Source organism: Sinocyclocheilus grahami, unplaced genomic scaffold (genome assembly GCF_001515645.1).
Source record: "Sinocyclocheilus grahami isolate Dianchi unplaced genomic scaffold, SAMN03320097.WGS_v1.1 scaffold297.1, whole genome shotgun sequence".
In the NCBI taxonomy this organism is placed as follows: domain Eukaryota; kingdom Metazoa; phylum Chordata; class Actinopteri; order Cypriniformes; family Cyprinidae; genus Sinocyclocheilus; species Sinocyclocheilus grahami.
The window spans coordinates 223,158-233,998 of NW_015505476.1; the positions used below are offsets into that span (position 1 = coordinate 223,158).

At 36.0% G+C, this 10,841-nt stretch overlaps 1 protein-coding gene across 1 annotated transcript in view; it reads left to right on the plus strand.

Moving 5' to 3' along the window:
• Nucleotides 1-10,841, plus strand: part of LOC107601022 (protocadherin-15-like) — a 206,231-nt gene that overhangs the window by 159,669 nt on the left and 35,721 nt on the right. The window lies entirely within an intron of this gene.

Here is a 10,841-nt window from a genome sequence, read left to right on the forward strand (position 1 = left end):
AAATACATAAAGGATATTTGTGTTGTTTAACATTTAATTATTGCAGGTTTGAGTCATATTCTGAGTTGCATTATTTCCTTTGGTGTAGGTGAGGTCCAAATCGGTTTTTTTTTTTTTTTTTTTTTTTTTTAACCAAACTGTTTGCATGTAATACATCAATGGATTCGACCACGAGGACTGCATTTAGGAAGTGTGCATCTGAACATTTTGAAATTATTTTTTTCCACTACTTTTTAATGTTTTATTTTTCTTATAGAAATTGTACATTTTAAATCACATAAATGAACATACTAAATAATAATTAATTATTATTTTAAATAATTTAATTTAATTTTAACTATCCTATTTCACAGCTGCTGGACTATTAGGCATTAAGATGTTATAATATATATATATATATATATATATATATATATATATATATATATATATATATATACACACATTACTGAAAAGCTGCTTTTACTCTGTGTGTATTGTGAAAATTGATATGCAAATAAAATTGTCTTTTGACTTGACAATTTACTGCTTAGAACACATTGTGTTTGGCGTACTGTACCTGGGACAGCAAGGTCTCTTTTCCTCTGTCGGCATATTTTCACCATAAGCTAAAACAGCATATTCACAAGCTAGTCCTGCTCTTTCCCTGCTGCTTCCTTCCTATACCTTTCATTCCTTTATTCCATTTCTCTCACTGTCATTGTTTTTCTCCTTTCGTTCATTCTGTTAAGGCATCCAGGAGAAAGAGAGTTTTGTTCTTCTGGTCAGAGAGAATATATGATTTTATTTTGTACTTTCTCTCCTTCATGCAGAAAATGGAAATAAAAAGACTTTTGACTCTTAAAATATAATGGAAAATAGGCAAAATATAACTTCAGCCAGAAAAACAACCCTTCTGCTAGAATGTATAGCGAAGATGATGTTAATTATTCCGTACAGCAAGCAGATGTGTGTCATTTTCAAGATGGTGTAAAACATCCAATGTCTTCAGAAAGTATTTAGACCCCTAAAAATGGATGCAGCACTTTATAGCAGCAACTTTGTCAGCGATTGCAGCATTGAGTTGTCTTGTTTCTTCTAGCAGACAGCCCACTGGGATTTGAGCTGTTTCTCTGTCTGATTGAATGTGGACTACTGTCTGTCATTATTGATGGTGTCCAGCTTAAAGCCATGGCAGGACTGTTCAAGTACAGTCAGGAATCTGTCCTGAAGCACTGATGTGTCTGTTTGCTCCTGTATATCACTGATTCTTCGACATGGTTTGGGGGATTTCTTGTAAATATAGTGCCATTGACAACAATGGAGGTAGCTGTGCTTCTGCAGCCCCAGAATGATTTGTCTTCTTAGTCTTATTTATAGCTTATGACAACATAAGTAGGTAGTACACCAGGGAACTGAATCGGTTCAAGGAACAAACTAAATTTTGACAGGAACAGAAACCGAAACAGAATCAAATTTTATAGTTCCGAACAGAATCGAAAATTTGAAATGGCCATTAACCGGTTAATAAAGTTATTTTATCATTCCATTTAATATTTAAAATTTTATGCCAACCAATCACGAATTCCAGTAGTACGGCCTATGCAAATGTGATGCTGACGCATCCAGCGAGTGAAATGCCCGCGCTCAGCTGTGAACTCATCATAGGTAAGTCGCAATGGCAATGCAGCGGCATTAGAGTTTATCCGAGGATAGTGTTAGATGGATTCAACAGATCACATGCGCTCACACCTGCAGTGCGAACTGTGAAGGGAGAAAACAGAATAAAACTATAGGCTAACATAAAAAGGAATCTATAGGCCTATACACAAAATATATTTAACTTAAATAATCGACAGATTAACAAAACGAAAGAAAAAAATGTGCTGAGTTTCGGTTTGTGACGCTATTCAAAGATCCCGGAAAGGAAAACGAAACAGCAGAAATAAGTTTTCTTTATTTTGCAAAAGCTTTACGGTTTTAGGCCTATTTATTTTGCAAAAGCTTTACGGTTTTAGGCCTATTTATTTTGCAAAAGCTTTACGGTTTTAGGCCTATTTATTTTGCAAAAGCTTGATAGTTTTGAATGATTCTGTCTGTGCAACCAGCGTTGGTATGACTATATCGCACCGGTGCCCCACATGCACAGACACAACATATTGTTATAATATATATATATATATATATATATATATATATACACACATTACTGAAAAGCTGCTTTTACTCTGTGTGTATTGTGAAAATTGATATGCAAATAAAATTGTCTTTTGACTTGACAATTTACTGCTTAGAACACATTGTGTTTGGCGTACTGTACCTGGGACAGCAAGGTCTCTTTTCCTCTGTCGGCATATTTTCACCATAAGCTAAAACAGCATATTCACAAGCTAGTCCTGCTCTTTCCCTGCTGCTTCCTTCCTATACCTTTCATTCCTTTATTCCATTTCTCTCACTGTCATTGTTTTTCTCCTTTCGTTCATTCTGTTAAGGCATCCAGGAGAAAGAGAGTTTTGTTCTTCTGGTCAGAGAGAATATATGATTTTATTTTGTACTTTCTCTCCTTCATGCAGAAAATGGAAATAAAAAGACTTTTGACTCTTAAAATATAATGGAAAATAGGCAAAATATAACTTCAGCCAGAAAAACAACCCTTCTGCTAGAATGTATAGCGAAGATGATGTTAATTATTCCGTACAGCAAGCAGATGTGTGTCATTTTCAAGATGGTGTAAAACATCCAATGTCTTCAGAAAGTATTTAGACCCCTAAAAATGGATGCAGCACTTTATAGCAGCAACTTTGTCAGCGATTGCAGCATTGAGTTGTCTTGTTTCTTCTAGCAGACAGCCCACTGGGATTTGAGCTGTTTCTCTGTCTGATTGAATGTGGACTACTGTCTGTCATTATTGATGGTGTCCAGCTTAAAGCCATGGCAGGACTGTTCAAGTACAGTCAGGAATCTGTCCTGAAGCACTGATGTGTCTGTTTGCTCCTGTATATCACTGATTCTTCGACATGGTTTGGGGGATTTCTTGTAAATATAGTGCCATTGACAACAATGGAGGTAGCTGTGCTTCCCTTTCATGGGAACTTCGAACTGCGTCCTCTAGGGGTCGCTATGGGGAACGCCTCGTCGTGACTCGTATCTGAAGCATACATTGAAAAAACACCAACTCGTTGGCCGGCGACAGCCATGACGTCACTACCGGTGCGACTACAGTATAAATCGGTGCCGGGAGCTACACATCATTCTCTTCTTCGTCTTCATTGACTGTTCTGTTTGAAGCGTGCATTTTCAAGGAAAAAGTAAGAGCTATCTATTAATATTATGGCGACAGCCCCAGAATGATTTGTCTTCTTAGTCTTATTTATAGCTTATGACAACATAAGTAGGTAGTACACCAGGGAACTGAATCGGTTCAAGGAACAAACTAAATTTTGACAGGAACAGAAACCGAAACAGAATCAAATTTTATAGTTCCGAACAGAATCGAAAATTTGAAATGGCCATTAACCGGTTAATAAAGTTATTTTATCATTCCATTTAATATTTAAAATTTTATGCCAACCAATCACGAATTCCAGTAGTACGGCCTATGCAAATGTGATGCTGACGCATCCAGCGAGTGAAATGCCCGCGCTCAGCTGTGAACTCATCATAGGTAAGTCGCAATGGCAATGCAGCGGCATTAGAGTTTATCCGAGGATAGTGTTAGATGGATTCAACAGATCACATGCGCTCACACCTGCAGTGCGAACTGTGAAGGGAGAAAACAGAATAAAACTATAGGCTAACATAAAAAGGAATCTATAGGCCTATACACAAAATATATTTAACTTAAATAATCGACAGATTAACAAAACGAAAGAAAAAAATGTGCTGAGTTTCGGTTTGTGACGCTATTCAAAGATCCCGGAAAGGAAAACGAAACAGCAGAAATAAGTTTTCTTTATTTTGCAAAAGCTTTACGGTTTTAGGCCTATTTATTTTGCAAAAGCTTTACGGTTTTTTAGATGGATTCAACAGATCACATGCGCACACACCTGCAGTGCGAACTGTGAAGGGAGAAAACAGAATAAAACTATAGGCTAACATAAAAAGGAATCTATAGGCCTATACACAAAATATATTTAACTTAAATAATTGACAGATTAACAAAACGAAAGAAAAAATGTGCTGAGTTTCGGTTTGTGACGCTATTCAAAGATCCCGGAAAGGAAAACGAAACAGCAGAAATAAGTTTTCTTTATTTTGCAAAAGCTTTACGGTTTTAGGCCTATTTATTTTGCAAAAGCTTTACGGTTTTAGGCCTATTTATTTTGCAAAAGCTTGATAGTTTTGAATGATTCTGTCTGTGCAACCAGCGTTGGTATGACTATATCGCACCGGTGCCCCACATGCACAGACACAACATATTTTTGCGACATTGCAGCCTGTTCATTATTAAAATAAAATACAGTTAAAGAAACATAGAAAAAGTTAGACTGCTCTATTGTACAATCTGTTGCATTCAGCGTGACCAGCGCTGGAAGTACAAAGTCTGAGTGAAGTACAAAGCCTATTACATAATAAATAATATTTTAGCATCTAAATACGTCGCAAATATGGAAACATTTGGATTCGTGCCGAATGAGAGAGGTAAGCATCAGCTTTACCTTAAATTAATTTGTTTTTAGCTTGATGTTTATATAGCCGTATATATAACTTAATCTCAGCCTCAGACGTCACGCCCATGGACCGTTGACTAAACATCTGATGCATACAGCACACAAAAGTGGAAACACTTCAGGAGTTTCGAAGTCGTCATCGGATTGGTTGAATTATACAGGATTTCTGGGAGACGTCTGTGTCTCGTTCTTTAACGTTCCACCTGGAAACAAAGATGCCGTGGCGCTAAACCCCCTCACGAAAGAAGAAAGCCGTCATGTTTACAACTTCAGCCGTCAGTCTGAAGGTCTGGCTACGCGAGACTAGCTTTAACTTTAGAGGATTTGTTGTGGAGAGAAGGGAACTAATAGCTCTGTTTATAATGTTTGTAAACATTTTGCTTTATCAGTATTTTAGCCTACATTATGTTATTTATGAATGTAGCCTAATAATAAAATGCGACGTGTATACGCAACTTATGTTTTTCCTCTCAGAACGCAATTTTATACGAGGAGCATAATTTTAACAATGCAGCAAACATTTTTAAATATCTTGAAAAAATACTTCAATGTCTTTAAAGGGTTAAAGGGGTGGTTCACTGTTTTTTTTCTAGACTGGATTGTGTTTATGGGGTGCAGTCCCCAGTGTTAATGCTTAGTTTAAAAAAAAAACACGTTATTTTTCACATAATTTAACTTTATTCCACATCACTCTGTCCCTTCTCTGAGAAACGGGCTGATCTTTTCCTGTTTTCATGAAGCCCCACCCTCACAAATAGGCGATGGGCTCTGATTGGTTAGTTAGCCCAGTGTGTTGTGATTGGCTAAACCACCTCTAGTGCGTGTCTAAATGTCCCGCCCCTCACCTCAGCGGCATGTGCTCCGGTTGTATTGTAAACAACGGCGCCATTAATATCGATTATCAGTTTGAGCCCAATTGAGAAGCAGAGGATATTATTGAAGAGGATCGCGCAGAACCTGTGCAAGCACGGCTTTTAATAGTAGGCCTATGTTTTTTGTTTGTTGTTGTCTCATACTTTTAGATATACTGTTATTTGTAAATGCTACTGCTTATGTTAGCTTTTAATATATGGTTTTATCCTGATTAAAGCTTTAATACAGTATGGCAACTGCACGCATGCAACATGTACAACGCTTCTCATAGCTATGTGAAAATAAGTGTATAATTGGAACAGTTCATTGTTGGAGCTGAGTTGAATGAGAGCGAGAGAAAGAGAGATGCAGAGCGTGTGCAGAGCAGGGGGACGTGAGGAACAGTATTAAGAACCGCTGCTTTAGAACATTGATTTTGAAACTTGTAAATCCATTAGAATCGTTAGAAGACAGAATTGCGATTCATAGATTAATAGATTTGTACATGCACTCCTAGTTTTCTCTTCCTCTTCTCTAAAGCAGTGCAGCATGGCCCCCTTTACTGCCTTTTCCCGAGGGCGGGGTTTATATTGGTTTGTGATGTCACAAACCCAGGAAGTAACTCGTTGTAGTCCCTACCAACCATTTTTGTAGGCATTAAACCGCCAGAATTTTAAAAGACGATATCTCCGTTTGCGTTGAACTTTCAGCTTCGTAACTTTGTAGATATTGTTTATGCTCAAACAGCAACATTGCATACTAACTAACATTAAGAAATTGAAATCGCAATCAACCACCCCTTTAACAGATATTTTTATTTTGTTTAGTAGCCTACATTTGGCCAAAATCTAGAAAAGATGATGCTGTATTGGCTATATAAGCCAGCGGGTTAAGATACCAGATCTCTTCCCGGTTTTTTTGTTTTGTTTTGTTTTTTTGAGTAAAGAAAATGTTGTACTTTATTATTATTGTTATTATTATAGGCAAAGGAAAATAAAATAAAAATGACGTTATTATTAGGGGTGTAACGATTCATCGATATGGATCAATACATCGATACGATGTCTGACGATACGATGCATTGATGCCACGCGTAAAATATCGATATCTGTAGTATAAATAGGCACCTTTATTTTGGCACTGTCCACATTTTCACATAATGTCCGTCTATGCATTACCGCCAACGTGTGCATTCTTGTTCAAACACGCGTATCAGGACTCGATATAAGGACTGCACGAAGGCACAAATTGAGCATAAAAGACGCTCGGGATTGTTGTCGAGCGATGTGTGAGAAGTTTTCTGCGCGCACATCTGAAGCACGCGCACGCACACAGAAAGCCGCGTCTACACTACGCGAATACTAAATTGAGCTCTCTTCCGCTTTTTTTGTGTATGGATGAATAAATACAGACAAAATTACATCTGTTCAAACACGCGTATCAGGACTCGATATAAGGACTGCCCGAAGGCACAAATTGAGCATAAAAGACGCTCGGGATTGTTGTCGAGCGATGTGTGAGAAGTTTTCTGCGCGCACATCTGAAGCACGCGCACGCACACAGAAAGCCGCGTCTACACCACGCGAATACTAAATTGAGCTCTCTTCCGCTTTTTTTGTGTATGGATGAATAAATACAGACAAAATTACATCAAAATGCGCGTTTTGGCGAATATCCTTGTAAGCACAGTCGGTTAGGCATATGTCTTAACCTAAACAGTTGAGAAGGAAAAGGCATGTGTATCAGTATATTAAACCCGTGCTTTCATTCTTAAAGTGAAAGCAAACTAATAATAAATCTAATGCTGTCAAAGAAAAATACAAGTGCTCACTGCTCCTGACTAAATAACCTTTGTAACATCAAAAATTATTAATCTATATTTAATTTATGCAGTGAAGACTATGCAGTTATTTTACATTTGATTATTTCATTTCTGTAGTGTACCTGAAAATGTATTTTAGACCGAGCTGAAAAACCTGGACTGTTTATTGAACTTGTGTCTTTGTTCTATTGTATTTATTTTCTGCTATGGCTTGTAATTTGGTTATCTGTAGAAACGATTTTTAGCACTGAGCCCATAGTAGCAGTCACAATTGTTTTTCCAATTGTTTATTTTTTTTATTGAAAATAAAATGTATATTTTATTGTTAATAAAAATGTAGATGGTTGTTTAAAATAGGTATATAACATCATAATACCGATATATTGATCGATATACTCCTGTATCGAATCAAATCGTATCGTATCATTTTTTTAGGTATCGGCAAATATCGTATCGCTGGGTATGAGAATCGATATCGTATCGTGACGAACCATCCGATTTACACCCCTAGTTATTAACTGGTATTTTTTTCTACTCAAACCAGTTTTGGTAATAATACAGAGGAACACAGGAACAGAAATGTTAGTGAACCGATTAAATTTTATTTTATTTTTTTCATTTTCAAGCCCTGTAGTACACTACCATTTAGAGCTTTAGGGTCATAAAGGGATAGTTCACCCCAAAATTAAAATTCTGTCATTAATTACTCACCCACATGTCCCACATGTCATGGTACTCTCATGAATGGCTGTGGAGACTGACTGGAAGAGAAGAAATTGTTGAATAAAGTCATTTATTTTTGGTTTATAATAATGTGCCGCGCACACGCAAAAATTAGCTGGGAAAGCCATTTGATTGTATTCAAGTAAAAACGAAAGAATTGCAATGATCGGGTAAACCACTATAAAGTTTATGTCGCTATAGAGTTAGAACTGGTGAATGCGGTTTACAGGTTTCATAGAAAGAGAATGATGTGCGCCAAATGAGTCGCTGTAGAAACTGAATCCTTCAGTGGTTGCGGACGAAATGGCTCAAATCGAGGGCAAACACAAGAGCAATGACGTGAAATAAAACGTCCTCGTGTTTTAAAGAAGAGTGGCTTGATTAAGTGCTGGAAATAGTGGATGATGGGCACAGAATGGTAACAAAACTCAGAGATATTTACAGTCACACACGGGTGTATTGTGCAAGCTGTACATTATAGGGATGTTTAGATAGCTATAGAAGAATTCACGTACACATTTTTTTTCTCTGAAAATATTTAACTTGCAGATCTCAGTTTAAATGCTCCAGTTTGTTTTCTATTCTCTTCTATAAGTTTAAATACTTCAGTTTGTTTTGATATTATATTATATTATGTTAGGCCTATATTATAAACCTAATAAATAATTGACCTTATTTTTTTTATGGAGTCACTTATGCTCATCAAGGCTGTTTCTGTCAGGACCACTATCGTCAAATATGATTGACAATTAGCATACAGTTTGGATTGGCGGTATGGTTCTGTTCTGGGCAAGAACTCCCTGTGCATCCATGCAGCCTAGCATGGATGAGAGCAAGGAGAGCAGCAATAACCCCCCAGGGTAAACAGAACAGAACCAACATAAATGTATTGCAAATATTGTTAAAGTTAATAATCATATGTACACATTTTAGAATTAGTCTGATTCAAAGGAGAATCAGAAGGCTGAATCCCGACTGACAGAGGAGGAGTTGGGGATGGAGGAGGGTAATTAGCTATTGAGCAATACGAAAACTGCTGATAATACTGAGGGACCTTATATATGAATGCTTAGGTGTTGTATTCCCATAGGTAGATGGGGATCAGCTGAAAGTTAGCTGATGCGAGCTTGACTAACGTGACATGCCAGAACTAACGCTTGATATTTATTTGATCAAAAATACAGAAAAAAACAGTACTATTATGAACTATTAGGCTATTGCAATTTCGAATATTGGTTTCCTATTTTAATATACTTTAAAATATAATGTATTCCTGGTGAAGCATAGCAGAATTTTCAGCATTAGTCTTCAGTGTCACATGATCCTTCAGAAATCATTCTAATATTCTGATTTATTATCGGTGTTGAAACTGTTGTGCTGCTTAATATTTTTTTTATTGTGCTGTTTTGATTCTTTGATTAGGCTAATAAAAAGTTAAAAAGAACAGCATTTATTAAAAATAGAAATCTTTTCTAGCAATATAAGTCTTTACTATCACTTTTTATACGTTTAACACATCCTTGCTGAATAAAAGTATTAAATAAAAAATTAAAAATTTACTGACCCCAAACTTTTGAATAATACAGTGTATATTTTAACACAAAATTTCTATTTTGAATAAACACTGTTCTTTTTAACTTTTTATTTATCAAAGAATCCTGAAGAATATCACCGGTCCCAAAAAATATTAAGCAGCACAAATGTTTCCAACATTGATTATAAATTAGCATATTAGAATGATTTCTGAAGGATCATGTGACACTGAATGTTAGGCCTATATTATAAACCTAATAAATAATTGACCTTATTTTTTTTATGGAGTCACTTATGCTCATCAAGGCTGTTTCTGTCAGGACCACTATCGTCAAATATGATTGACAATTAGCATACAGTTTGGATTGGCGGTATGGTTCTGTTCTGGGCAAGAACTCCCTGTGCATCCATGCAGCCTAGCATGGATGAGAGCAAGGAGAGCAGCAATAACCCCCCAGGGTAAACAGAACAGAACCAACATAAATGTATTGCAAATATTGTTAAAGTTAATAATCATATGTACACATTTTAGAATTAGTCTGATTCAAAGGAGAATCAGAAGGCTGAATCCCGACTGACAGAGGAGGAGTTGGGGATGGAGGAGGGTAATTAGCTATTGAGCAATACGAAAACTGCTGATAATACTGAGGGACCTTATATATGAATGCTTAGGTGTTGTATTCCCATAGGTAGATGGGGATCAGCTGAAAGTTAGCTGATGCGAGCTTGACTAACGTGACATGCCAGAACTAACGCTTGATATTTATTTGATCAAAAATACAGAAAAAAACAGTACTATTATGAACTATTAGGCTATTGCAATTTCGAATATTGGTTTCCTATTTTAATATACTTTAAAATATAATGTATTCCTGGTGAAGCAAAGCAGAATTTTCAGCATTAGTCTTCAGTGTCACATGATCCTTCAGAAATCATTCTAATATTCTGATTTATTATCGGTGTTGAAACTGTTGTGCTGCTTAATATTTTTTTTATTGTGCTGTTTTGATTCTTTGATTAGGCTAATAAAAAGTTAAAAAGAACAGCATTTATTAAAAATAGAAATCTTTTCTAGCAATATAAGTCTTTACTATCACTTTTTATACGTTTAACACATCCTTGCTGAATAAAAGTATTAAATAAAAAATTAAAAATTTACTGACCCCAAACTTTTGAATAATACAGTGTATATTTTAACACAAAATTTCTATTTTGAATAAACACTGTTCTTTTTAACTTTTTATTTATCAAAGAATCCTGAA